The 6,130-nt window shown below is 37.2% G+C and overlaps 1 pseudogene; it reads right to left on the minus strand.

Annotated features, from left to right (window-relative positions):
* Positions 1 to 536: 536 nt before the first annotated feature.
* On the minus strand, positions 537 to 678 carry LOC120781929 (annotated as a pseudogene).
* Between the last annotated feature and the right edge of the window lie 5,452 nt (positions 679 to 6,130).

The following is a 6,130-nucleotide window of genomic DNA, read 5'->3' on the forward strand; positions in this document are numbered from 1 at the left end:
TGCACGGTCGGACGGACGGACAGACGGACGGACAGACGGACGGACGGATAGATAGACTTTCGGATTTCGACTCTACTCGTCACCCTGATCACTTTGGTGTATATAACCCTATATCTGACTCTTTTAGTTTTAGGACTTACAAACAACCGTTATGTGAACAAAACTATAATACTCTCCTTAACAACATTGTTGCGAGAAGTATAAAAATCATATATTACAACTTTCTGGTGCTTCTCGCGAAAATCTGCGTCGATATGTATTTACGATCATACGTATACATACATACATATTTACGCATGTTTGCAAGCGAAGCTGCTACAGCGGCAAGGGGTGACAATCGGCGGCCATTACTTTACTTATGCCATAGAAATTCTATTGCTACGAATATGGAAATGACAACGAAATATTGCAAATATGCATATTTCTAAAGGTCATTAATTTCTTTGAAGAAATGAATGATCCTGAGAAGTACAGTCTTAACTTTTCAACGGCCAACGCAGAGCATTTCAACCAAAAGGAATTCATTCATTAAAATCACTACTCAGAAGTCGTTTTATTAGTTGTAAGCGAACGATTTTCGAAGAAACATCATTTCTAATATGCCACAAGACAAAATTAGAAATGAACTTCTTAAACCTCACGCTGTCAGATAAAACGATATACCTCGTCATCGCGGGTCGATTTCCAAAAAATGGACCAACGCAGGGTATTTCAACAAAAGGGCACATAAAATAGTTGAGAATTCGCAGAAATGAAAGACAAAGGAAAGAAAAAGCAGTATAACTTCAATAATGAACAAGCATACAAACATACATATGCGCAGCAGCAGCAAGGAAAGAGGTAACAGTCGGCGATCCATTCTATATTTCTTTCATGCATAACCAAACCATAATTAGGACAACGTAATACAAGTGTCAATTGTGGTCTAGGTGGTAAGCGCTTCAAAGGTACGACGAGCACGTAGGTTCGAATCCCAACAGAATTTATTATACTCTCGCAACAAAGTTGCTAAGGAGAGTATTATAGTTTTGTTCACATAACGGTTGTTTGTAAGTCCTAAAACTAAAAGAGTGAGATATAGGGTTATATATACCAAAGTGATCAGGGTGACGAGTAGAGTTAAAACCGGGATGTCTGTCCGTCCGTCCGTCCGTGCAAGCTGTAACTTGAGTAAAAATTGAGATATCATGATGAAACTTGGTACACGTATTTCTTGGCTCCATAAGAAGGTTACGTTCGAAGGCAACGGAAACCGAAAACCTATAAAGTATCATAACTAAGCCATAAATAAAGATATTAAAGTGAAATTTGGCACAAAGGATTACATTAGGGGAGGGGCATATTTGGACGTAATTTTTTTGGAAAAGTGGGCGTGGCCCCGCCCCCTACTAAGTTTTTTGTATATATCTCGGAAACTACTATAGCTATGTCAACCAAATTCTATAGAGTCGTTTTCTTCAGGCATTTCCATATACAGTTCAAATATGGAAGAAATCGGATAATAACCACGCCCACCTCCCATACATAGGTTATGTTGAAAATCACTAAAAGTGCGTTAACCGACTAACAAAAAACGTCAGAAACACTAAATTGTACGGAAGAAATGGCAGGAGGAAGCTGCACCCAGGCTTTTTTTAAAAATTGAAAGTGGCCGTGGCCTCGCCCACTTATGGACCAAAAACCATATCTCAGGAACTACTAGACCGATTTCAATGAAATTCGGTATATAATATTTTCTTCACCCTGATGACATGTACAAAATATGGCTGAAATCGGTTCACAACCACGCCTTCTTCCAATGTAACGCTATTTTGAATTCCATCCGATGCCTTCTCTGTATACATTAGGAACCAATGATGATAGCGGAATAAAACTTTACACAAATACGGTATTTGAAAAATATGTAAATGACGGATAATGAAATCTCGATTATCACTTTATCATGCGAGACTTTAAAATGTTCGGTGACACCCGAACTTAGCTCTTCCTTACTTGTTTTTAATTGAATATGATCTGATCTTATTTTATAATAACTCATTTTAAATATATAAAAGATTTACCTAAACATTATAACGATATTTTCATGATTCATACGCAATGTACGAATGTAAGCAATTTCGTTTTGCCGTCGGCATTTCAATTTCTCATGCTTCAATTTTTGCTTTCAACCAAGAAATCGCTTGTAGGTATGTACATATGTACATATGTGCAATATATGCCTTTGCGTTTTGCCGTCGGCATTTCCATATTGACATGCAAACGTAATTATATATTTCATTGTTTCGTTTTGGCCCAATTTTGTATATTAAGACAAGTGTCAATAATTGAGCCAAAATCAAATATATTATATATTCATACTAGCTGACCCGCTGCTGCCGTTGTCTACGTGAAATTAAATGCTTTGAGAAATGAAAAAAAGTTGAAATTATATTGTGTCGAAAATGATTTATTTTTAATAAACATAATTTTATGATTTCTGTTCTGGTGCGTAATTATGTATATAGAGAAGATGGGTTTCCAACTCGTCAACACGCCACATATATCTGGCCAATTTTCCCTGGAAATTGAATACGTTTGAAATGAAATGGCTGTCCCTTGTATTCGATAACTGCGTCATAATCAGTCGGGTTCCATTACACAGTTTCGGCGCATGAAGATTGTGAAACATAATAATGACAGATCCAAATTTGAGGCGCAAATGATGCTGGGGCATACCAAGGCTCTCCAAAGAATTTGGAAATTCCACTGAATAATTTACGGTTTCGTCTTTCTTGTCAAGACGATCGATCGATTTATATGAGCGCAAGCCTCCCGAAATTTTACTTTGAATCTTCCAGTTTAAGTCATTAACATTGGTATTTTTGGCAACTAAAATTGCGCGTGCACTCAAGCAATTGCAGTTACGATAATTTTGCCAATGTGATGAGTTCATCTTGACAAAAGGGATGTGAAATTGATATCAAACCGCGAAGTAACTATTGCATTGTCCTTCGCTGTTTCCAGTGATTAGCATGTTCCAGCAAACGCAACTGCTGGCATGCTTCTCAAAAAGTTGCATACACTGTACCATTCACAATACACAATGACTTAAATGAAGTTAAACCGCGAGACGCACAACAGTCGGAAAACTTTCATGAATTGCAAAAGTAAACATCCTACAAAGCGCTTTATTGCAGTTCACATATCGACCCATTTGATTCTGCTGATCTCATATTGTTCAAGGCCAATAACCGCCATGTTGATTTCTTTGGTGACGTACTTGCAAACGTATTTGATCGATTTCACCAATCTGCAATATTCAACATTGACATGAGTTTTGAATGTGAATTAGACAAAAGTTGCGAGTATGGTACGATCCATATGTTTTCAACTTCGATATTCACGCCTCTACGCCTCTAAATGCTAAATGCTCTGCCATTGTCATCTGGTGAGCGACGCCGATACAGTGAATATCCATCATTTCCCATTTCCGTTTTCGAAAGAAAAGCGCCAAAGTAATGTTTCGTGCATTTATTGTCAGACATACAAACCAAAGTGGGATTGTAGTGTCCGCAAGGTCCATGAACCATATTGGTTTTCACCACTTCGTATAATTCTTGATCTATCTCTGCATTAGGAATTTCCGCTGAATTGATTTCATCAATTTGATCTGGTGTAATCACTATCCGCATTCATAGAAGAATGTGTATTGCGTGCTGCAACGCACATCAGAATACATTCAGCATCTAACAGCACAATATATACCGTAGGTTGCTTCAAGATAAAGACCGTCAAACATCGCAGCTATTGTTTAAAAAGTCGTGCTGTGATATCGTTACGATCGCTAGCTGATTGACCGCGATCCATAATTCCGCACGTATGTCATCGCATTTTGGGAGTACTTCTTGCCATTCTTTGGGCTGCCATACGTTGATGGCAAAAAGAACACCGACCAGTATTAGCGCGACCTCTTCGTGGCTTCGTAACAAATTTCTGAAACACATAAATTGATCACTTTCGTCTGAAACACACATAAAGTTTTCACTGAATAATTTTCAATAATTTTTCCTTTGATTTTTTTGATAGCCATTAGTATTTGAATAAAGACATGGTGTCAAAAGAAAAGCTACCGCAATTGAACGACTGTCTTGCAAATATTGAATTTTATTGCAAAATCAAAATATTGAAAATTTATTTTGTTCAGCGATGAGGCAAAACAAACAAAATTGAAGAAAAAATGTGTATGAAAAATGTTACGCTGGTGGAATTTGGAATTGTCCAATTTCCGATGAATGGCTCTCCTCATGAAAAGTATGGAAGAAGGTATTTGTTTCTAAACCTTTCCCATTTGAGGGGATCGGTAATTCATCTCACAACAAACAACCGATTTAAAAATTTCAAGTCATCAACCGTTCTCTTAGTGTTACTTGCTAACATTTAAATGAAAACAAACATTCATTTTATAGTATATGTATGTATGTACATATGTATGTATGTAAAATTTCATGTATGTAATTCGTATATGTATGTATGGGAAAAGAAAAAGGCTGTTTTTAGGGGTTTTCCGGAAATTATTCGAATTTTCTCGCCGCAAAAAGCCATCTTTTGAACTTCAACGAACATTTAAGAAAAAGAATTGGCCAAATTGGTCCAGGCGTTATCGAGTTATGAGCGTACATACATTTTGGCGATTCATTTTTATTTATACTAGTAATAACCCCCGATAATCGGGGGACTCCGTTATTTAAAATGAAAAAAGGAAATTTTTTTTTTTTAAAAAACTCAATTGATTCAAGTACTTCATGGAAAACTACATTCGTAGTGGTTTTATTTTGGTCGTAAGTCTTAACTTTGATATCTTGAGAAGATCGTACTCGACTCAATGCGACATACAGCTGGCCATGCGTAAAACAATCCTCCGTGAGGAAAACACCAACTCTTGCTAGAGTCTGCCCTTGAGATTTGTTTATTGTTATTGCGAATGCTACAATTATTGGAAATTGGCGACGCTTTAAAATAAAAGGAAGTGTTGATTCGCTGGGCTGTAAATTTATACGGGGCAATAAAATTTGTTTCCCTTGTGATTCATCGGTTAAAATTTCGACCTCCAAACAATTACAATGTAGTGCTTTTACTATCAAGCGAGTCCCATTGACCAACCCTTCATATGTATTAAGATTGCGGATTAACATCACAACTGTTCCAACCTTAAGCCTTAACTCATGAGGCGCTACTCCACTGAAATTAAGGGTGTTTAGAAGTTCTGTAGGGAATCTGACATGCTCTTGAGGATCTTCAGAAACGACAGTATCCACGCTATAATATACCCTTTCTTCACCGTGCAACATATTTACTATTTCGCTATTTATTATCGTAGGTACAGTGATCATTTTTTGGACACAAAGTTGCCCGATCCTTCAAATGGTTTTGACTAATAACACCAGACTGAGGCTGAAATACCCAATCCACTAAATTTTCATTTAGCAAAATTATCTCTTCTGGTATATTGATTTTCGACTCTGGAGAGAGCTCTCGACCTTCTCCAACACCCAAAAGAAAACTGTTGTACAAGGATTCTTTAGAACGCATATTCGTTGAAAGTTTGAGACACCTAAAAATTTCCAAAGTGAGCACAGTTTCAAACAATTACCAACTATAGCAGCGCGTGAGCTATTGGGCACCACAGGAAGAACTTGCCTGAAATCACCACCTAATAAAATAACCTTTCCACCAAAAGGTATTTCATTTTGGTGAATATCACGTAATAATCGATCTAAGCATAGTAATACAGTCCCAGGAACCATGCTAGCTTCGTCCCATATTACGCTGTAGAACATTTGATTGCTTTTCGGGTGTTATCTGGGGGGATGTTATCTGGCTTAATTAGAGAAACAGAAGATTCAGTCAAAGGTATTGGAAATTTGAATATATTATGTGCCGTTCTTCCACCAGGAAGAAAAATAGAGGCAATCCCTGTCCAAGCCACGGATACCACCTTCTGTCTGAGGCTACGAATATCGTGAATCATACTCTTATAAAAAAAAGTTTTGCCAGAGCCGCCAGGACCATCAACAAAGAATGCCTTTACGACATCCTTGCTACTGAAAATTGCATGGGTTATTTGGTCGAATATAATCTTTTGCTCATGATT

The sequence above is a fragment of the Bactrocera tryoni genome, unplaced genomic scaffold, assembly GCF_016617805.1.
Source record: "Bactrocera tryoni isolate S06 unplaced genomic scaffold, CSIRO_BtryS06_freeze2 scaffold_720, whole genome shotgun sequence".
Lineage (NCBI taxonomy): Eukaryota > Metazoa > Arthropoda > Insecta > Diptera > Tephritidae > Bactrocera > Bactrocera tryoni.